General features: G+C 36.3%; 1 protein-coding gene across 1 annotated transcript in view; it reads right to left on the minus strand.

Moving 5' to 3' along the window:
• Positions 1-25,099, minus strand: part of AUTS2 (activator of transcription and developmental regulator AUTS2) — a 1,126,617-nt gene that overhangs the window by 584,709 nt on the left and 516,809 nt on the right. The window lies entirely within an intron of this gene.

Genomic DNA, 25,099 nt, shown 5'->3' on the forward strand with positions numbered 1-25,099 from the left:
ATTGAGACATCGATAAAGGACCTTTCACAAATGTCTGCATGTTAATGTACAGAAGCACAGTTCCTGACACTGACAGCCAGAGCAGAAAAGTCAACTATGACTTAATGTATTAGAGGGATAAAAATTAGAAAGCTTACAACAGTGTGAAAAGAAAAACACTAAGGCTATCTTTTTTGAGTGTCAAGTTTAGTCACCTATGCCAACTAACAAGCCATCAAAAACATAATCTATAAGGCTAATTTTGGGTAATCCAGGAATTGTTTAATGAGTTAGGAATTAATTTTTCAGTGAGCCTTGCAGAGGGTAAACTCCGATAAAGTCCTCAAGTCGAGAGTTCACACATTTAAAATTAAGGTGAGCAGAGAGCTTTCTGTAGGAGAAAGATCTAGCACCACTGGTTAAAGCAGGAGGGTCATCAGAATCCAGGCCAGCTTTCTTTACATGATGGGCTACCTTTCTCAGTGATTTCAGCATCAACATCACGGTCTTTCAACAAGTCCAAACATATTTTGCCATCAACCATTTTATTAACATAACATACCCTGTTAAATTAATAAATCCTCTTGTATGGAAGGTGAGAGTAAAGATAATATTGGGGCAAATATCACTACAATTACGGGTGTTGCTAAAAGCCGCATGTAAAAAGAATGTAAAAATACATACCAAAATATGTACTTTTTGGTTAATACATATAGAAAAGACCATCTAATTATCCTTTGATGAGATAAAAGCAAAGGGTATGGGTAAGCCACAAGAAATGTCCTATAGGCACCTATTCAAGACTGTAAAACAGCAGAGGAGGTAAAAGTAAAGGAGAAACCATGCTGACATCACCCTGATGAAGAGAACAAACAAACAAATGCTTGTAATGTCTCAACTACAATAAAATTCTATCGTCTTCGTTGGATAAACATGCATATTAAATATTAGTGAAGTTAAATGAGAATTGCAAAATATATTGGAATACATGATTTAAAATTTTCACTGTCTGACAATTCATTCACTATCCTTTCTGATAAAAAGACAAACAAACAAAAATTGTATGTAGAGTTTTTAAGTTATCTGGTTCCTCCTTGAAAATCTGCACAACTTTAGTATCTAAACATCCCCAGCATCCCATGGCATTATGTTTGGGAACTATACATGTTATAATAAAAAACTGCTGTCTGTTTGTAATATTGTCAGCTAAAATCCTAACTGATCCTAATCAGAATTCTACTATATTGTACACTCCCTCCTACGTATGATTCTCTGAATTCAATACTAAAAAACTGACCTACAAAGTTCCATGTTCCATTTCTGCTCTAGAATCTTCAAGCTTCTTTTGAAATCCACTTACTCGTTTAAGCCACTTTGTTTTGATTGACACACAAATTCAGAGAAGTTTAACCACATGTATTTCACAATGTGTTTCACACTGGGGTCCTGCCAACATTTTGTGACACCCACAAACAGTGATCTAACAAGTCGCATGAGCTAGCAGAGAAGATAACAACTGCTTCAAACGTGTGGGAGATTCAGCAGGACAGAAACCAAGGCATCCTCCAAAGATGCCATATCATCATCATCTCATGCCGTATGTCCTTGAAACAGCCTTAACGAAATGGAATCTCCCAAAATGTATTCTAACAGGGCTGTGGAATCATCAGTGTTCTGAGAGGAGATTAAAATAAGATGCAGGCTGACACTACAGCAAAAGCAATCAAAGGAGAGCAGAGCAATAAATTAAAAAATGAAAGCTGTTTATCCAGAGTTTTCTAAAATTATGCTTTGGTCCAAAGAAATAGGTAATATACCCTCACTAATAATAATGAGGGGAATATATCATGGATAGATCATTATTTGTCTATTTATTGCCTTTGATCCAGTGAGCTCTATAGTCCTCTAGGTAAATCACACAGAAGCAAGAATCTCACAAGCTCAACACATAAATTATCACAAATTACCACATTTTTTTTTCTGAAAGGGAAATTCCACTCATGCACTGCATGGAACACCAAACCGTATCTATAAAGCATGCTGCTCCTCTGAGCTCCAGACTCACACTCCCACAGCATGTCTTTCCTTGGACACCCCACAAGCCTTGTGAAGATCAACACATCCAAAATGGAACTCAGTAACCAAGTGGACTCAAGTACATGCTCCTAATAACGACCCTCTGCTGCCTTTCTTGGAGAATGGTACCAGCATTAACTCAGTTGAAGAATGCAGATACTCAACAGTCATCCTTGGAGGCTTCTCACAACCACATTGACTCACTGACTGAGTCCTGTCCATTCTATATCCTAAATATCTCGAGAACTGTCCCCTTTCTCTCCCAATCACACTGTCATCACAATCATTTTTCCTGGAATCTTTTTTGCTTCCAAACTCACCCTTACAAAAACCATCTTCCACAATACTGCTTGAGTGACCTGTTTCATACACACATCTAATTTCATCCCTCTACTACTTAATATCTTTCAGTGGCTCTCCATCATCCTCATTATAAAATGTAAACTCTTTAACAAGACTCATCAAGACTATTTGTGACCTGGCCCCTTCCTAGCCTCATTCTTATACTTTCCAAACATTTCAAAATACCTGCAGGTCAATGAAATCATCAAACCTCAAGCCTTTGGGCTCTTCCACATGGTGCTCCGTGGAATGCACCTCCCCCCTTCTTTAATCACCTGGCTTTAATCATTCCACTCCTACTTCAAAAACCAGTTCAGGCATCACACCAGAAAGCTTCCTAGTTTGCACTGTTATATTTCTGAGAGGGGCATCACACTCGCATTATAATCGTTTGCTTCAACGTTCTCTCACATCACAAGGCCATGAACTCATTAAGGTAGTTGTTCTCAAATGAAGTGGGTTCTACCAGGAGTAATTTTCAATTTCCCCATGGGCATTCCAGTCTAAGAATCTAGCCCTTAAGAGCAGAAACTAAATATATCTTTTATCCCCCTATGCTGAGACTTTTCAAAGTGCTTGGATAATTACAGGCTCTAGAGGAGAGTGAAGTGAAAGAACAAACAAAAAAATAAGAAAAAAGAGAGAGTGTATACAAAGAAAAATACCAAAGGATGATCAAGATACAAGTGATGAACAATGACTGAAAATAAGAAATGATTTAACAGAGATGAGAGAATACTAAGTAATGGTAAATGTAAAGAATTGTAGAATAATGCATTTAGATTAAATGAAAATGTTAATTTAATCATTTTTCCAAAATTATATGAAGGACCTTTTATGAGACAGAGGTTCAAAGCTGAGAAATTGTTCTGCAAGTACATAAAGGACCAAAAAAAAAAAAAAAAAAAAAGGAGACAAAATGGAATCAGAGAGAGATCTTGGGAGATGTAAGAAATCACAAGAATCCTCAACTAAACAACCAGAAGCAGGGTACGGAGCTGTCAGCCCTGGAGGCCCACAAGAGATCTGCTTGCTGAGGTCTGTTCTCTTAGCCCACCAAAAGGCTGAAGTTTAACTCAGAAATCTCTCAGGGTGCCTCTGGGGCCAGTGATTCCATGAGAGGCAGAAAGAGGGGATGTGAGACCATCTGAGATTCTACTTTACAGGTCTGTCCTCACAGGAGAGCCCAGAGAAAAAGGCCTCTCTTCTACTCAGCCCTCTGCTGCCTCCACTGTGAGTCACTTTCCAATTCCCCATAACAGAGCATTCTGGGAAAGCAAATGCTTTGGCTGAAATTTGATAGGCACAGGTGGCACAGCCAGCTGCAAGTAATTTAGCTCTTACTGGCATTGCTACATCTCTTGGACTTTACAAACTCTGTGTCAACAGAGTATGAGGGAACAGGAGCCAAGAAGAGAAGACAGTATGAGAGAGTCAAAGGTGATGTGGCAGAAAGGGAATGATATTCTCAAGGAACAGGTTAGTTGAGGTTGTCACTTGTGTTCCTTCTTCTGCAAAAAGGGTTAAGTGAAATTGTGGACAGAGGAGATCAAGGTCAGACAAAAGGTCAGCACTTTCCACATGTCAGCACACAAAACCAGCAGGGTGCTTCGGGCGTCCCTACTGAGCCAGAAGCTGATAGCACTTCCTGCCCTGGCAGACAGCAATATTCTAGGTTGGGGTTCTATTCCAGATGCAGATGACTCTTCTACAAATGGGCCCACACTGTCTCCTCTCTCACCTCCAAATAGGTCTGGTAGCCAGTCCTTTTCTCCCTTAGTTCATGAATATCACGTCACCCTGGTAAAGTGTGATCCCAGGCTTCAGTATGGAGAATTCAAGCCAGAGGGAAAGGATAGGAGTTGGGTATTTGGGGACCCAAGCTTTAACAAGCTATGAATTTATTATTTATTTTCCTGGTGGCCCCTCCCTGCATGGCCTTTGATCCTAATGAAGATGAGGACAGATATGGATGGATACCAAGTCACAGGATTAGGAACCTAAGGCAGGCAGTCAATAGAGGCTTCATGGCAACAGTGCTGGCTTTCCTCTTCTAAAGGATGAAAATTCCTCATCTTAAAACAAAACAAACAACAACAACAAAAAAGCAGGGGGGGGGGGAGAAGGACTACCTGCTCCTAAATGTATTTTGAGGCCATAAAAAGCGTACTGACTAGATGGATTCAAGACCCCCCCGTGCAGATAAAGACTTTCTCTTAGACCTCTTTTCTTACTACCTACTTGCCCCATCCTCCTAGAAGTCTTTCACTGTTTCTTAAAAGTATGAACCCAAATCTGAGCTTCTTTATTTCCAAATTGATTTCTCCACTGTTCAGCCCATGGTTTTGCTCACTTTTCTCCCCAAAGCTGAACAGGCCTTGAGTGAGACCACTCTCAATGAGAGACAACCCAGCATACCAGGGCCACCAAGTAAGGCCAATCCTGGGCCAACATGATTCCTAGGCACATTTCTATAAGGAGACTTACACCTGAGAAGAACAAAACCAGGCTGGCAGCAGGGAGTGTGCTTGCCATGCTGTTAGCTTCTTACTCACTAAAACTGGAAAGCAGGTCCTCAGAGGGCCTCCCACAGCTCCTAAAGCTAACCCATCCATCAAACACACGATGCTACAATTTGATGCAAGAAAGCAATTATCAAAAATACCCTTCCAATAATAAAAAGAAAAAAAAGTTCCCAACCAACCACAGCCAGAGATACAAGCAGTGAGTCTCACTCTGAGGCCAATCTGGTTGACCTTATGCCATGTTTGCCCTCCTCGTTACCATGTTCTGCACTCCAGCCACCACGCTATCATCAGGCGGAGTCAATCATGGCACATGCCAATGGCACTGTTTATACAACATTTATTTGGTGAGATGTAGTCTACTCAGTTCAAAACAGGAGGTACAACAGAAAATGAGCCCCTGAGAAGGAAATAAGATGCTAAATATTGTTGTATTTAAGTAACGTAACAGATGAAGTTAAGAACAATAAAAATTAACCTTGTTTTACTGCCTCCAATAATTTAAGGGGTAACTTTTATAAATTATTCTACTCATAATTATCTTACAAACAACAAACATCTGATTTTTCCCTGTATCTTCAAAATATACAAATCCTTTACTTGCTTATGAGATCAGGTAAGGCCCTTACTGAATTCCTTCCAAGTCAAAGGAAGAAAATGCTTTTCCCTTTTTCCTCTCCCACTTTTGCTGGCACACCAAACTTCCAGCCTTCCAAACCTACAGAAACGTTGGGTTGATGGGCACATTTTTCTCCAGGAAATGACATAGTGACATAGGTAAAAGGTGATTTGGATAGACTGCTGTGTCACAAATTGTCAGGATCTGATTTAGAGACCTTGCTTTCGTCAAGAAAGACAGTTGGATGTCTGCTTTAAAGAAGTACTGGGAATATTTTCATCAAAAGTTTGAATTGAAAAACAGTGGGAGGTAAATATCTGAGATGTTGCCAAGAAAGACTGCTATATCTGTGCAATTACCATTAACAGAGGACAGCAGTAGTTCAATGAAGTAATTCAATCTGGTGGCCTACATTTTATCAGACAGCAATTTTGAGCTCTGACATAAAAGGGTACCGGAAAAGGATTGGGCTCTTTTGTATGCATTTCCTCTTCCCTAATTCTATAAAAACGGGATGTATTTGCTTCATAAGGCACAATCATGTATCTCTGAACATTTAACAAGGGACTGTTGAGATATTTCTCTGATGGAAATGTGCATTGTGACCTGCTTCAGAATGAATTTTTGTGTTTAGTTGTCTGAGCTAGAGAGAGGCATTAGGGTACAATAGGTTGGTGTATTTAAAACACAGGAAGATAGGAAAAAGATGGAGATAGATCCACAGGCATTACAAACTGCAGGAAAATAGTCTTAGTCTTTTGAAGACAGCTTTATTGAAGTATAATTGAAACATAATAAACTTCATGCATTTAAAATGTACTGTTTGATAAATTTTGACATATGAATAGATCTGTGAAACTGTCATCACAATCAAGATAAAGAATATATCTTTAACCTGAAAAATTTTACTCACGCCTCTCAGTAATCCCTCCATCCCAACCCTCCCTCTTTGCACCTGCCTCTCCAGGCAACCATAGACTTGTTTTCTGTTACTGCAGTTTTATTGGCATTTTCTAGCATTTTATATAAATGAAAACATATAATATTCACTTTTTTTGTATGTAGCTTCTTTCAGTAAGCATAATTATTTTGAGATTCATGCATGTTGTTGCATGCACCAATAGCTTGTTCCCCTTTATTTCTGAGTAGGATTCTGTGTGTGTGTGTGTGTGTGTGTGTGTGTGTGTACACACCACAACTGTTTATTCATTCAGTTGACAATGGACATTTGGACCATTTCCAATTTTTGACAATTACAAATAAAGCTGCTATGAATACCCATGTAAAGTCTTTGTATGGACATGTACTTTCTTTTTATTTGGGTAAAAATCTAGGAGTGGAATGGCTAGAACATATTGCAGATATGTTTAACTTTTTTAAAAAACTGCCAAACTGTTCTCCAAATTGATTGTTCCCACCAGCAGTACTGAAAAATTCCAATTCCTTCATATCCTCGCCAACTTGTTGTGGTCAGTCATTTTATTAGATGCATAGTGATAACTGATTTCTGTAATGACTAAAGATATGGACCATCTTTTCATGTGCTTATTTGCCATCTGTATCTCTTCTTTCATGAATTATCTAGTCAAATCTTTTGCCCAGTTTTTAATTTGGTTGCTGGGTTTTTTTATTACTTAATATTGAGTTTTTAAAAAATACATTCTGAATATGTCTTTTATCAGATATATACTTTGCAAAAATTTTCTCATAGCCTGTGTATTATCTTTTCATCCTCTTATCAGTGTCCTTTGAAAGATATAGTCAATGGGTATAAAATTCTAGGTTGGCATTTTTATCCATCAGTACTTTAAAGATGTTGCTCCACTGTCTCCTCACTTGCATTTTTTCGGACAAGAAATTTACTGTCATCCTTATCTTTGCTACCCTGCACTTAGGTCTTTTGTTTGTGTGTTTGTTTTTCTGGCTACTTATAAGATTTTCTCTTTCTCACTGGTTTTGAGAAATCTGATTATAATGTGTCTTGTTTTCCTTATCTGCCTATAATGTGTCTTGTTTTTTGCATGATGTTTTCTTCATATTTCTTGTGTTTAGCTCTGCAGGTTTATAGTTTTCATCAAATACTGAAAAATTTCAGACATTGTTTCATATTTTTTGTCCCCTCACTCTTCTCTCCTTGGGGACTCCAAGAACATATATATTAGGCTGTATGAAGCTGACACACAGCCCACTGGTGCTCTGTTCATTTTTAAAATTTTCTATTCTCTTAATGTTTCATTTTGCATACTCTCTATCCCTATGACTTCAAGTTCACCCATCTTTTCTCCTGCAATATCTAATCTGTTAACTGCTTATGTTTTAATCTCACACCTTGTAGTTATTTCTAGAAGTTTGATTTTGTTCTTGTATTACTTAACTTTCTGAATATATGGAACACAATTATAGTAACTTTTTAAATGTTCTCTGTTGCTAACATCTATATCAGATCAGGGTTGCTTTTGATTGACTGATTTTCTCATTATGAATCATATTCTCGATTCCTTGCAAATCTGATTATTTTGAATTAAATGCTACATAATAGTTCTACGATTCAGTTAAGTTACTTGAAAAAAGGGTCATCCTTTCAGATCATTCATTTAAATCATTCATTTAAAATGTGTTAGGGGAGACTGCAGCAATGCTCAGTCAATTATTCCTCAATAATGAGGAAAGACCCTACTATGTACATGACCCAATACCTCATGAATCTGGAGGTTTTCCCATCTTGCTGGTGGGAATAGGCACTGTTCCTTGCTATGTGTGAGTGCCAAACACTATTCTCACTAATTCTTTTGGATGGTTCATTCCCAGGCCTCAGGCAATTTTTTCACATGCGTGAGCTGACTAGGACTTGGCTAAATAATGGAAAGCAATCCTCTGGAGATTTCTGGAATTCTTTCTCTCTAGTCCTGAGTCCTAGCTACCTTGTTCTTCCCAGATTCTCAGTATCCTCCCCTAATGCAGAGAAGTCTGCTGGGCTCCACCTGGTACCCGTAAGCTACCTCCCAACCCTGCATGAAGGCCTGAAACTCTCTCAAAGACAGTAAGTTGGGATAATCATAGGAATCACTACATTCATTTCCTGTCTCTCAGGCACTACTGTACTTCACTGCCTATGTCCAGTGTCTTGCAAACTTCTGTTTAATGTATTTTGTCATTTTTTTTTTTCTGATGGGATACTAAATTTAGTCCCTGTTACTCTATAGTGACTAAAAGCCGAAATCTCTTTATAAATATTTTTCTTTAGCTATCTTACCATCAGTTGGCATATTATGAATTAATTTGATTGACTACAAGTGTCACGAGGATAGAGACTTTGTTTTACTTATGGCTACTATATCCACAGAAAGTAAAACAGAGGCAGGCCCATCTGTGAAATAATCAGTGCTAACTACAAATGTACACTGTACCACAGAAAAGATTCTGTAGAAATGTACCAAACATCACATGTGGATGTCTATCATTGAAAACACTTGAGAAGCAACAGAAATCCTGGTATGTTAGTCTTTCTTGTCTATTTATCTGTTTTGAGCTCAAATAACTAAGAATTTTGTGTCCACAAGGAAGGAGAACAGCTCTTTGCATCTTCCATCAGTGAGGTTTTTGTGTGTTTCTGCACTTACTCTTTACATATGCCTAAAATTTTAGAATTGGAATAGTAAGCTCTTTATCTGTAGACCTAAGTATCTGTAATTCAGAATGGCCTCTACCTTAAAATGTGTGTGCAATGTTTTCCTTCCACCAGATAGTATTAATAATAAGATTATAAAGTCTCTAAAATTAAAAGAGTTCTGTTCTAGTAGGCTACTGAGTATACATAAGGGCTTACATAAACTAAACATTCCTAAAATTACCAGAAAGCAAGAAATTAAATTTCTAATACTTTAAACGTCATAGATTAAAAAATAATTCTTACATAAACCAACTCAAAAACATTTTACGAATCTAAGTTCACATAATTTAGGTGAAAACCTGCCAAATAAGATTAGTTTAATAAAATTTGGTTTAGTAAAAACAGCTATGTATTCTCTGATTTATCAGTGTTAAGTGTAATACAATTGTATATTTTAATTCTAGTTGAAATGTCCTTTTTAAATGTATACAGGTTTACTGCTCAACTAAGCTACCATTATTTCTCCTTTATGTTCAAGATTACAAAAAAATTAATTTGACTATATTGAATAATTATTCTAATGAACTTCATTCAACAGTAATTATGTTGCAGTATGTCGGCTTGAACATAATTTCCAAGATTTTTAAGTATCTTAAAACCTGAAACTAATATTAAATTGAGTTATTTAATGGATATTCATTAGTTACCTAGGCCATATCTAAGAATGAATACTGAAATATTGATTACTAATCCTATTTTTAAATGTATATGGTTTTGGTTTTTATTTTTATAAGCTACAGAGAGGCTGTATATTTCAGCCAAGTTAATGAATATGTTCATTTCTGATACTTTACGAGATTGTATAAGAGATGTGTATGGCTGTAGAAAATTAGTTATGCTTATTCATGATCTTTGCTAAAATGCTGATATGTGACAGGCAGTTCACAATTATCCACCCCTTCAGTTTTTTTTTTTCCTGTGAAATAGAAGTTAGTTACTTTAGCTAAAAGTTATAATATAAAAAGTTGACATTATATTTAAGAACAAGAGTTTGTAAGAAATATAACTCTGTATGTTAAAACTCTATGTGCTTCTGTTTTTCAAGGAAAAGAACACCTTTGCCCTAAAGTAGTGGTTCTGAAGATTTTTGGTTTTCAGACACCTTTTCAACACTCTTAAAACTTATTGAGGTCCTCAATAAGCTGAGCTGAAGAAGTTGAGAAGCAGACAAATTCATGAGATTAATAACCCAAGATCCAGTGGAGCAAGAATGAATTATACAGGACTGAATGAAGTGATGAGGGTTCATCAGTGGGATTTTTGTTTGTTTGAAATAACACCGATACTGTTTTAATGTCCTATTTTCTGTTTACATAAGGAACCGCTTTCTCTTTTGTCTTAATTTACTTACAATCCATAACAATTTAGTAGATTCTGCTTTAGAAACTAAAATATTTTTAAATGGTATCTTATTCTCATTCACCTCCCAGAATTCAGAAACTCTATGTCTTCTTACTTTTCATGGAAAGAGTTATTTGCAAAGGTTCAATAAGAATTGGTCTTCCTGTTTACCAGGATATACCTGGAAAAATTCCAAGGTCTTGTCTGGAATGCCATATTTGAGGGTAATGCTTATTTAATCAGATATAGTTGGACACTTTTAAAGAATCAAAGTTGACCTTACAGAGCCATTACTTAAAAGACCCTCCTAGAAAAACTAGCCTGGTACCTGGCTTATAGGGTCCAGTCTTAAAACTAGGAAAGAAGGTGACTTCCTGGCAGGCCACTTTGGGATATTTAGGGAACTTTGAGAAGAAAGAAATTCACCCAAATATACAGGTACTGCAGGTAGTGGAGTTTCCTGGGTTTGAGTTCCCAGCCTAAAGACAGCAAATACTAGAGACTTGTGCAGTAGGAGAGTCATATAAAACCTTCCAACAAAAGCAAACTTTAAGATGTTTATTTACATAGGTACTCTTGCTGCACCTATGTAAATAATCACACCAAATCTAATGAAACCAACCTTCCTTTGAGACTATTTTTTATCAAATAGGGGAAGATCTATGCTTCAAAGGAACACTATGCATTGCTTATGGTGAACTCTTCAGCATTATGTTTTTCTCATTTCATGAGAGCTAACTTCCAACTCTGTAAATTCTAGATATGTAACAGCAATGTAAAATAATGATTATCTATAATCAAGCAAATTCTGTCTTGTCATGTTGAGGCACAACTGACTTCCCTGAAAGCCATGTCTGCTTCCATTTTCATATTCATTCAATATTCCTCATCTATAATTGTGTCTGTTCTTTGGGTTCTCCTTTGAATTGGGAGAGTTATAATATCTGCCTAATTTCATCATTATTTATTAAATAAAATCTTTGAAACATGTACATTTTATAATATATGAGTCATGATTTTACCTTTGCTTTGAAAACCACCTTTCAACAAACGAATCAACTGTACAAAACTTTAATATCTTCGGATTTTATTTTCTATCTACAAACACTCTTCAACTACTTCCTTGTGTTGAGGGTGCTACATTAGAACCTTTTGTTTAATTCTCTGAAATCCTTCCACTCTCTCAGACAAAATACCAGTCACCCAATGATGTTTAGGATCCAAAGTTCTAATGATTTGCAAATGTGGACTATATACAAAAATGAAAATAAAGAGGTGGCTTTGATAGTCACCTACTTACACATATGTTCAAATGCACACTCTTAAATTTTTTAATAAAATTGAATCACTGGTCCAAAACTGCATATCAGATTATTCCAGGCTCTGAAACTGTGAATGATCTTTCTAAAAGGTATAGGTTTCTTCCAAAATATTAAAAGTGATCTCTGTCCAGAGAGAAGTACAGAGTACTCATTTTTCATGATTTGAAACTGAAACCCTAAGAAACAGAAGGCTTTATATGTGACAGCTTACATGCTTGTAATCAAACTAATTGACAGCACAATGACCTGGAATGAGTTTAAAAGCACTATATTAAATGTTTAGCAATCAGTGAAGCAATCCTTTATTATTCAGGCTCACATTTTGCAATTTTATCATGTTATAGGATGAAATGTGGCTGGGGGTTGGAGAGCAGAAAATAGGAGAAAAGGAAAAATACATAAATAATTCCATTCCTTCAAAAGAGTAAATGAACCAAGAACGAGACTATTGCTGAATGATGGAAAGAGGAGTTAAAATGTAATAAAATTAGCCTGATGACTGGGATCAGGACTAAAAACATTAAACAAGCTATCTGTTGCCTAAAGAAATCTTATGTATGTAGAAATTGATAGAGTTCGAAATACAGATTCTGTTCACAAAAATGCAATGTATTATAAATAAAACTCACTGGGTAATTTTCTCAAATAGAGGAGTACCTGGACCCATAAAAGTAATTCTACCAAGAACCAATGCAATCTTCTTCCTGCTTTCCCCAAATATAAACACATCCTACACAAAAGTTAATGAAGATCTTCACATAAGTATGACAAAGTAACTATGTGGCAGAAAAATGATCAAGTAAAATTAAATGTAAGATTTAGATAAATATCTAAATGAGTCTTGGACAAGTGATATTATAGCAAGAAAAGATAAGATACAGATAAAAATTTCCTAAAACAAATGTGCTTATAATTAAATCAGCTGGTAATTACAACTGCTGAGGTCTCTCAAGTTACATTATGCATATGTACAACTAAAGTCTATGAACATGTGTTGGGCTGACTCCTCCAAAATCTCTTGAGAAGCTTGTTACAAATCAAATGCTTCTAGGTTGGTCAGGGGTGAGGGTGTTCAAAGTGATACTTTTGAAAACTGAAAATCTTCCCAGGAAATACTACACTTATAAATAACATATAGGTCAAAGAAGAAATCTGAAGATAAATAAAATATATTTTTATTTTCACTTAGTTAAAAATAACATCCAAATTTGTGAAATACAGTGAAAGCAGTCCTTAAAGAAAATTTATACTACTGAATGCATATATTAGAAAAGATCATTCTAAAATCAGTAATCAATGCTTCCACATAAGAAAACTAGATAAATTAGAGCAAATTAAATCCCAAGTAAGCAGAAGAAAAAAAATTATAAAAATTAGAGTAGAAATCAATGAAATTAAAAACAGAAACTCAATACAGAAGATCAATAAAACCAAAAGCTTGTTCTCTGAAAAGGTCAATAATATCAATAAGCCTCTACCCAGGCTAACTAAGGGAAAAAAAAAGAGAAGACACAATATATTAATATCAGAATGAAAGTGGGGACATCACTACAGATCCCATGGACATTAAGAAAATAATAAATGAATACAATGAAGAATTCCATGACACAAATGATAACCTAGATGAAGTGGACCAATTCTTTGAAAGACACTTCTGTCAAAACTCAAGAAGAAATAAATAATCTGAATAGGCCTGATTAAAGATATTGAATTAAGGGCTTCCCTGGTGGCGTAGCCCATTCATGATAAAAAGCTCTCAGCATACTGGGAGAAAAAAAGGGAACTTCCTCACCTTGATAAAGAATATCTATAAAAAACCTACAGCTAACATCATACATACTGGTAAGAAATGCAGTTTTGCTATAAGATCAGGAACAAGGCAAAGATGTTCCCTCTCACCACTCCTTTTCATCGTCATATTAGAAGTCCTAGCTAATACAATAAGACAACAAAAGGAAATAAAAGGTAAACAGACTGGGAAGGAAGAAATACAACTGTCTTTGTTCACAAAGGAAATAATCATCTATGTAGAAAATCTAAAAGAAATATTAAAAAATCCTCCTAGAAGTAATAAGTGAAAAGAATAAGGTTGCAGGATACAAGATTAATATTACAAAATTCAATTACATTCCTATATACCAGTAATGAACAAGTGAAATTTGAAATTGAAAACACATTATCATTTATATAAGCACCCCCAAAGTGAAATATTTAATTATGAATCTAACAAAATATGCTCAAGATTTATATCATGAAAACTATAAAACTCTGATGAAAGATATCAAAGAAGTACTAAATAAATGCAGAGATATCTCATGTTCATGAATAGGAAAACTCAGTATTCTCAAGATGTCATTTCTTCCCAACCTGATCTATAGATGCAACACAATTCCAATCAAAATCCCAGCAGGACATTTTCTGGATATCAACAAACTGATTCTAAAGTTTATATGGGGCTTCCCTGGTGGCGCAGGGGTTAAGAATCCACCTGCCAATGCAGGGGACATGGGTTCGAGCCCTGGTCCGGGAAGATCCCACATGCCGCAGAGCAACTAAGCCCGTGCACCACAACTACTGAACCTGCGCTCTAGAGCCGATGTGCCACAACTACTGAGCCCACGTGCCACAACTACTGAAGCCCGCATTCCTTGAGCCCGTGCTCCGCAACAAGAGAAGCTGCCACAATGAGAAGCCTGCACACCTCAATGAAGAGTAGTCGCTGCTCAACGCAACTAAAGAAAGACCGCGCGCAGCAACAAAGACCCAATGCAGCCAAAAATAAATAAATAAATAAATAAATTGATAAATTGATAAATTGATAAAATAAAAAAAATAAAGTTTATATGAAGAGGCAGAAGACCCAGAATAGCCAATTCAATGTTGAAGGAGTGACAAAACACAACTTCAAGAGTTATTATAAATAAGTATCTACTTATTTATAATAATCAAGACTCCGTGATATTGGGAAAAAAAAAAGACAAATAGATTAATGCAATAGAATTGAGAGATCAAAAATAGACACACATAAATATAGTCAACTGATCTTTGACAAAGAAGCAGAGGATAGAACTCATTTATCTAGTAGTCGCAAGTATTTACCCTTAACATCTTCCCAATTCCCCCACCCACAGCCCCTGGTAACCACCATTCTATTCTCAGTTTTTACAGGTTCAGTTTTTTAAGATTCAACATGTAAGTGATACCTAAGCTAATTAAAAATGGGCAAAGGACCTGAATAGAGATTTTTCCAAAGAAAAATGAATATGAAAAGATGCCCAACATTACAAATCATCAGGGAAATGCAGATCAAAACGAGATATCACTTCACATCTGTTCAGATGGCTTTTATCAAAAAGACAAGAGACAAATACTGACAAGGACATGGAGAAAAGGGAACCCTTATACACTGTTAGTAGAAATGTAACCTGGTATGGCGATTATGAAAAACAGTATGGGAGTTCCTCAAAACATTAAAAATTGAACTACCATATGATCTAGCAAAACTACTCCTGGGTATATATCCAAAGGAATTGAAATCAATGTCTCAAAAGGGTAACGGCACACGCACGTTCACTGCAGCATTATTCACAACAGCCAAGATATGGAAACAACCCGAGTATCTCTCAATGGATAAATGGATAAAGAACATGTGAGATAGATAGATAGATAGATCTCACATCTTCTTTATTTATATATATATATATATATAGGAGTATTATTCAGACATGAGAAAGAAGGAATTTCTGCCATTCACGACAACATGGATATACCTTGAAGGCATTATGCTAAGTGAGGTAAGTCAAAGAAAGACAAATACTGTATGATACCACAAGGTGATTTTTGAAGTCCCTTCTTACCCAGAGGTTCTGTAACCCTAAGCCTACATAAAGTCAAAATCATAGGTCTATTTTTTTTAAAATTTTTATTTATTTATATTTATTTTTGGCTGTGTTGGGTCTTCGTTTCTGTGTGAGGGCTTTCTCTAGTTGCGGCAAGCGCGGGCCACTCTTCATCACAGTGCGTGGGCCTTTCGCTGTCACGGCCTCTCGTTGCGGAGCACAAGCTCCAGACGCACAGGCTCAGCAGTTGTGGCTCACGGGCCTAGTTGCTCCGCGGCATGTGGGATCTTCCCAGACCAGGGCTCGAACCCGTGTCCCCTGCATTGGCAAGCAGATTCTCAACCGCTGCGCCACCAGCGAAGCCCCATAGGTCTATTTTAATTAACAAATTGAAAGCTGGCAATTTAGCAACAGATGAAAATAACCTGAAAATATTATGCCTCTGTACAAATGCAGCTTAAAGCTTCCATTCAGTCATGCATGATGTTTAACTATTTAATATTTGATTAAAAGAACACATTGAATTTTCTAGTTTCCTTTGCTTCTCAGAATGTTCCAGTATTAATGCTCCTTTTGTTCAGAGAAGTCAGGTTTTCATAGCACAGAGTTAGTTCTGTTACAAAGTTATTTTTTAAATGTGTCTTAAATAAATTCTAAGGGAACCAAATTTCTTGCCTCCTTTGTGTTTAGGACTGAGATGCTAACTTACCATGATTCTTTCTGCACAGGATATAGCCCTAATTTAACCTTGGCAGAGTCAGGCCTGTTTCCCACAAAGGTAAGTTACTGACAGGATCCTCTTGCAAAAGGGAAAATGTGAATGTTTTTCTTTAGAAACTAAAATGGAAATGGAGAACTTTTGGGAGTTATTCGAGAAATGTGGCACACGGTGGGCTTGAGTGAGTTCGTATTGGTCTCTGTAATGTTACCTACATCATTCAGATTCTCCCCAATTTCCTTCTGGAGCACTCCAGCCGTACATATAGTCATTTGTTGGTCTCGGCAAGATTTTATGAGATGTGAGGAATATGTGAAGTATTTGGAGTACACTAGGAACCACAGCTGTTATGCCTTGCTGCATTTTTACTGGCTCCCTAAAATCAGAGGCCACTACACACAGCAGCACGTTTAGGCAAGAAACACTGCAATCTTGTAGTCTGGCTTCACCACTCCTTTGCAAATCTGTGAGTACATTACAGTTCACAAGCCCTAAGAGACAGTCATCACCTTTGGCAACGCTTCCACTCCAGAATAGCTACAATCTGGATTAATTACCAGGCAGTGATCAGTAGAGACTGATAGTCTTGTTTGTTTTGTTTCGTTTGTACCCTGCAAACCAGATACCAAAAATTTCAGAAAGAAATTAAGTGTAGTATAAGGTGGGCCCCTTTAACATGACTGTTAGTGAAGCTAATTACTATAAGAAAACTAGAGATCATTCATTAGCCTGCTAAGAAAATTAGGTTTGTTAATAGTGATTTATTTATTTATTTATCTTTGGCTGCTCTGGGTCTTCGTAGCTGCACACGGGCTTTCTCTAGTTGCGGCAAGTGGGGGCTACTCTTCATTGCGGTGCGCGGGCTTCTCATTGCGGTGGCTTCTCTTGTTGTGGAGCATGGGCTCTAGGCACACAGGCTTCAGTAGTTGTGGCGCATGGGCTCAGTAGCTGTGGCTTGAGGGCTCTAGAGTGCAGGCTCAGTAGTTGTGGCACACGGTCTTAGTTGCTCCACGGCATGTGGGATCTTCCCGGACCAGGGCTTGAACCCGTGTCCCCTGCATTGGCAGGTGGATTCTTAATCACTGTGCCACCAGGGAAGTCCCAACAGTGATTTATAATGCCAATCCTTGGGTAACTGTGTTGGTCCTTTCAAGTATATGCGTACAGGACCTGACAGTTTATTAACTGCGCTATATCTAAACCACTTGTCACCTGGGTGCTTTGGTTAAAACGACATTGTGTTTTAAATGGATAAACATTTTTACACAAGCAAAATGCGTCTTAAATGTTTGGCTTCTGAAGTACTGGGAGAAAAGTAAAGTGTCTCAAACTATCTAAGCCTCCAATAACTCTTGTTTACTGCTAGAGCTAACTATAGGAAAATGTGACACTTGGAGTTAAAGTAGCACTTTTCCTTTTTAACAAGCCCCAGTTGTGTTTTTTAACCTCTTTTCAAATGATACTCTTGGTATTTCACCAAGCTCTAAGTTTCTTATGCAATGGACTGGGAGGCATTTAATTTACAATTTCAGGAAAAATATTTTTTAAAGCAGTTAAGCAAAGGAATGAGTCCTTTGAACTGAAATATTCTGATTGATAGTCCAAAAAACTCCAGACCAGCTAAATCTATCAAAATAAAGGTTGGGTGGGTAGTCAGAGAAAACCTTGGGGTTTGACATGGCCCATGGCTCAGTTTATACAGCTCATACCAACTAATTCAACATTTCTGTAATTTGAAAATCTCCAACAAGGATAAGACAACTGCCCTTAAAGCCAGTGTAGGGGAATAAATAAAGTTACTTTCTGAATTCCATGACAGTGACCTGTACGTTCCCTCTGGGTCTGTCGATGCACTTTGCTTAAGCCTTTACTGCATCATCTCTATGACAGTAAGGATATACTAGCTATGGGACACAATAAGTTTATAGCCTATTTCTATGTGCTAACATAACTGAATAATGCAAATATAAAACATTGTTCATTATTGTTAATTTCAAAGAAAGGCAGACTTGGTCACGCAATCAAAATCTGGAAACTTTTCAATGTTGACACTGAAGAGCAGTGTTCATTAAGCAGTAAGGGGACTATGGCCTTGCACTCCTTTGGCTCAAAGGACAGTGGAGAAAGGTAGCAAAGCCTATCAAAAGGGCTGGTCCCATGTGGCCGACATTTAGGTGTGAGGCAGATAGAATCACGGATCTTGGACTATTAGAACCAAAGGCCCTTTAGCAAATATCTAGTTCAGTGGCTGGTGAAACCTTTTTTTTTTTTCCCTCAAATCATTTTTTTCTTAAATCATGTTTTGTTTTGGAAAACGATTTACTTTCTCCAAATCTGAGGGGCCAAAGAGGAGGGGGGAGAAGACAGGGAGACCAGGCAGACGGCTAGATCCCATATCCATGAGGAGCCTCTGGGTTTTCATCTTACCTCCCTAATTAGAGTTTGCAACAGCCAACAACAAAGATTCCTATAGATAGAAAATGTTTAAAAATACTTAGCCTATCCCCTCACAGAAATGTTGAGAAAATGAGAGTGTTGGGGGATTGGTGGCAGCTGGAGACACCAATTGATTCTTTCACATCTGTTTATTTTATTCACCAAATTTCTCAATCCCCTTGTACTTCATGAGGAAGCTAACAATGGTGTGGAGACAGAAGACAATTTCCACAGGGTGAGCTAGAAGAGTCATCCCACTGTACAGATTCTACAAATGAGTAAACGCCTGCTCACCCAAATTTAACTTGTTGTGTTCACTTAATCAGGGTATGTTGCTCATGGCTCACAGATCCTATGCCCAAAATCAAAGTGTTAACAACCAATCAAAAACACTTTAAAAAGGTAAGAACTGGAAATGGAAAATAAAATAATATTTTTAGTCTAAGTCCCTTGAAATTAGAGTTTATTGGTGCCTTACACGGAAGAATCTGTCGGAATGCAGATGCTTAGTCCAGATATAAATCAACCCTCCAGTGTAAATAAGATTAATTCTGTGGTTCCTAATCTTAACGAAACACCTACTTAAGTGTAGAGTCTAGTTTTGTTACTTTCTAGGAGGCAAATATAGTTCAGGGAAGTATTTTAAATGTTACAGTTCAAAACTGTGGCAACTACCATTAGAAAGAACAACTGATTTCATTTGCCCAAATGCTTCTGCATAGTACACAGACAGCTTCAAAATCATTAGCAATGTCCTAGATTTTAAGGTGACGGATAGGTTGCAAGGTTTTTGTTCTATTGTTATAATCAAAATAATATTCAGTAAAATTCTTATATTAAATATTACATAATTAACCGTTTTAGTGACGTTGTGCTCACCTTGGATACAGGGACCTCTGAGGCTGTTTCAAACATACTTAGGTGATTCACTGGGTAACTGTTGGGGGTCACTTAGGGAAATTACATCAACAAGCACATCTCAAAGACATTTTGTGACAGGCATACAGCTGAATTTTCAGGACATACTGAAGTTCTTACAGGATATTATTGTTTTAATATAAATTTAAATTTGGGTGGCAATGTTTTGTTCTCCTGTTATTTTGGCCACATCTTTAAACTATCATTGAAGATAATTAAATTTCTAACTACGTACGCTAACTTCCAAACTCATCATGTTTCTAAAATAGAATCTCTTCTTTCCTGGGATTCCTATTCCAAGTAAAAGAAGCATCACAATCATCAATCCTTGGTTTGATGACTCATTTTTAACAGTTCGCTAAGCTAAGTTCAGGTCTCCCTATAAACCATCTCCTTCCTACTCACCCAACTCCTTTCCCTGTGCTTTTCTCCCTATTGCTCCCTCTGCCTCAAACTTTGTTCCACCTTTTCTTTATCTGTTGAAAATATTAAGTATCCATCAAGTTCTGCACAATTTATGCCTCCTACAATTAACTCACCCTAATTTATACCCCCAAGTGTTCTACTTACATTTCTCATAGGACTGATCAATTTGCTTTGTATCAAATTCAACTACATAACCTAGACTTGAGGGCCAAGCTTACATCTTATTTATCTTGAGAGCTAAGAATAGATATTTAACACATACTTGACAATTAAAATCAATTGAATTCTCCATCTGTGAGCTGTTTTCCAACTGAGTTTTTACCAATGGGTCTAAAAGTCCCCTATAATAACTGGAGATGCCTGATGAAATTCAGATTTTAAAAATTTCCATTAAAATGGAAACTTGTCAGTAAATAAGTAATGGCTAATAATTCATTTACTCAGAGTTAATTACTAATAAATATAAATGCTGGAGTCTTATTTGAGTGACATCTTTAAAATACTCAGTGTTATTTACCTTAAATATAAGCACTCAAAGGTTAGGAATAAATACTTGAGTTACAAAATCCTCTCACAGCATCACTAGCAAGTACTGGCAGGTGGGAAATAAGATGACTTCGGGTGGGGTCGCAGTCAAGGCCAGGTTGATATATTTGCACTTTTAAGTTAAAACCCATGGAAACATTATGAAGTCTGAGAATGTTAGGTCTCTGTACGGCCCCAAACCTCTCATTTAAGTACAATGTGTCAAAATGTTTAAAAGCATCAAAAAGGAAAGGATCTGGGTTTAGGGAAGACTAAATTCCCTGAAAAGGGGGCCATAGTTTTTTACTTCTATAACCCATCACCTAGAACGGGGCCTGCCAGAGAAGGTGCTTAATACCTACTGAAAGACAAAATGTCAAAAGTGTCTGCTTAAAGAAAAGCTCAGTCTATTAGATAAACAATTACATTTTTTTGAAAGTTTGATCTTTTTAAAGAAACTCATTTGACTCTTACCTAACAATAAAGTCCACTCTGAGATTTTAAAAAGAAGCAACTATGGTTATACAAAATACCACCAATCAGTTTTGAGAGTTATAAACTTACAGAAAAAAAAATATTTTAAGGGTTTATATAGTCAAAAGCTTAGGACAAAGAATTTAATCCCTTTATGATCTTATAACTTTGAATGGAAAGTCACAGGTCAATATTTTGCACCTACTGCCTATTACCAGCACTATCAACATTGTTTCTTAAGTAATTCTACAGCACAGGAAAACAGTAAAACACAAATCCCATTTTAAGATGTGTACCACTACACAATTCCCCTTTATTATATAATGTGGTAGTTTTTTTAAATCACCAGGTAGAAGTGGGTTGGTTTCCTTGATAAAGAGTGTATATTACTAGATGTGAGTCAAATGAGGAGGATGAAAAATATTAGTTGAGAACCATTAAGAAAAAGCTCTGTATCACTGGAGTGTACAAAAGCAGGATCCAAGCTCTTTGAGACTATGGGCCTAAGACACTTAAATTCAAACCTGGAAGAAGGCTGAAAATTATCCAGAGAAGCAGGCAGGACCTGTCACCTAAATAAAACAACACCAGGGATCAAGTTCAGCCTGACAAGTAACTTACCGCTACACCAATGGTAGCTCCCAACTACCAGCTTATGGAGTCAAGTGCTTGTAAAGAGTGAGTCCGGATCTTTCCTGTGATGACACACCAGACCTCTGGCAACTATGAGATGTTTTTACTGGTCTTCTCACTCTACTGCCTTCAGTTACTTCATTCAGGTAGGCTAGGGCATCCACTTTTTAGTGACAGACAGCAGCAAGCATGTGACACAACCTCATAAACTTGAATATGTTGAACAGGTCTTTCTTAACCTCCCAGCCCAACCCCAAGAGCTATCAGCAGTCTTTAAATGCCTCAAGTCTAAGGGAGAAAATCAACAAATAACTTTAATAGACAAATTAAACAACCATAATATGTGGACAGCCTATAGAATATTTCATTCCAACCTCATCATGATCATAGAGGATCACAGAGAAGGAATTCCATATTTGTTTTATGTTTCTATATGGAGTAAACTGATATACAGCTGACCAAACACAAAATCCTAGACTCCTGAGAAAGCTACGAGAAGAATGTAATGAGAATAAAATATTCCTATCCTACAGTTATAAATTACAACATTTACTTTTTATCATGAATTTCTAGTGGTAATCCTCTACCACCACAACATTGCACAACCACTTAATGAGGCCAAGTTTATTCCATCACACACTACAGTGGGAATAACAGAAGAGAATACATATTATTTCCTATTAATGAGAGCTGTTTTGCGTGCATTAAATATCTTATTTAATAATCACAACTCTCTTAGGTAGATAAAGATGAGGAAACAGACTCAGAGACATCAAATAATTCACCCAAGGGCACACAGTAGTCTTCATATCATTCTGTCTCTAAATTCTTAATTGTACACTATGTATAATAAAACTTCAAATACATGTAAAAGAAGAAAGTAAAGAAAATGTGTTCACTGCATCAATGTTTAAAAAAAAAAAAAAAAAGAAAATCCTACACATTCCAGCAAGTTTTCGTACTCTTGCCAAAAAAATAAAAAAGCAAATAGATTCCAACTAGTCTATACTTCCATTTATATTTAGAATATGAGCTGGGCATGAGTATGTAATGAATATATATGTGTGTCTCTCTGTGTATATAACACCCACATTATTCAAAGCTCCCAAAAATGTGAAAAGTTTGTTCCAATCCTTCTCTATTTTGTCTACTTTAAGAATTCTTTGCAATATGCTTATGTAAATACTGATTTTAGCTGCTGTTCTCATTTCTCAAATCTTCAGCTTATAAATGGATTGGAAAAGTGACAGACCTAAGCAGACATCTTTGGAACACAAAACCAAGGAGATATAAACAAATACAACTAAATCAAAAACAAAGGTTTCTTCTTAAAACCCTTAACTTACCACAACTGATAAATGAAAAGAACGGAAATAAAAGTAAAATATACTGGCTGTGGATAAGGTACACACACGTGTGTGTGTGTACACATACACATGCATGTGCATATAGGTAGGTGGGCATCTATTTTATTAGCACACACAATGATCAGCATTTTACCTTAGTTCACTAAAAGCTCTACAGGAGCATACAGTCTAAATGAAAGAAGATTCTGAAGTTAGAGTAACGTTGGGGCAAGGGAGAGTATTTAAGAAAACAGTTCCAGGTTGTTAAACTCAAGAGGTGAGTGCCTTCAGTTTTCTTATACCAGAATTCACATTATGGTTCAATTGCATTAATAGCTCTTTGACTCTGCAGGTGATTTGCCTCCGTCCCCACTTCAAAGAGATGCTGAAGAGGATTAAAGTCGAAGTATCACCATTCCACTTACCTGATGCTGAACCTTCATTACAGACTTAAGTAAAGGTTATTATGACATCATACATCATAAAACACAGTGCAAAGAATATGTTGGCCTGAAACTACTAAAAGTTGTGAATATACTATTTTCCACTTAGAAGTGTGAAACTCACCAATGCTGAAGTTAGTACCTGAAATTAAGTATTACACGTGACATTGTTGATATGAAAATTGAAACAGAAGACACTTTTTGATGAGGACTTGGCAATAATATCAGTGGATTTTGCACTTTGATAACATAATAATCTCATTATTGGAAACACATTCTAAGTAGAGCATTTTTGTCATAGTTGAGAGCTGAACATACATCTGGTATGTATCTTCTTCATGTAAGCTAATAATACTACAGATTTTTTATATATAAGCAAAGTAATATTAAGAATAATTTTTCCAAAATAAGAAAAAAGCTTTTATACTCATCAAAAATTGTGTAAGTGTAAAATTTATTTGAGATTCATAATTGCAAAGACTCTTTTTTCACAGGAACCTATCATTAGAGAATTAAAATAAACATTCCTGGAATTAGAAAAATAAGTGACCAAAAGCATAGTAAAATTCTCAGTGCTTCTAGAGGTGACTTTCTTCTTTCAGAGTGCTCATACTGACAGTTAAATATATATATATTAGAATGTTCAGTCTAGAAGTGATCAAAGGCTGAGTCAGTGGCATTGGCCTTCTTCTGCTGAAGAAAGCAAAGAGGGGGAATTTAGCTTTTGGATAGAGAATAAACATTGGCAGTCTCCAGATTTTACTTCCAACATCTCAACCCACATCCAGCCTGGTGTGAAGAGATGGCAGATGGGAATACTTCTGTTATTTCAACTGCTGAAGCAGGATCCTGTTTCAGCATCCTGCTTGTTTCTGTAAGCATGAATATTCAACCATAATAAGGAGCAATGATGTGTGCTGACTGTATTAAGCAGGTACCAAAAAAAACTTTACCCTTTTTCTCCTCGTATCATAGATTAAGACAAAAAAAAAAAAAAAAATCAACATTTAGAAAATGCCACTTCTTCCAAGCTTGAAAAAGACTTATTATTCAATGAAATGATGCTTGTTTTCATGAATTTAACATAAATGTATGGAGAGAAATGTGTGGGCAGAAGAAAACCAGAGTAATTAGCATTTTAGAGGGAAGAAATTTAAAGGCAACGAAACTGAATCAGTAATTATTTTCCACTTTATTTTCATGATTTCATTATTTTCTCAGAAAATGCTGAGCAGATATTAGAGTATCAGTGTTTGTCATTTGGAACGTAAATCATATTCCTTTAAATTCCTTAAATTCCTCTAAATACTACAACAAATGTCTACACTGGCATGTTATCCTGTTGTGTAAATAATGTCTATTTATAATTCTTTTTTATTTATACCGTGAAAAGTATTATTGAATCCAAGAAGGGTAATTTAGCTATAGATAAAAGAAATGAAATGACAATTTCTTTATAAATGAGAA

The sequence above is a fragment of the Balaenoptera musculus genome, chromosome 15, assembly GCF_009873245.2.
Source record: "Balaenoptera musculus isolate JJ_BM4_2016_0621 chromosome 15, mBalMus1.pri.v3, whole genome shotgun sequence".
NCBI classification, from domain to species: Eukaryota; Metazoa; Chordata; class Mammalia; order Artiodactyla; family Balaenopteridae; genus Balaenoptera; species Balaenoptera musculus.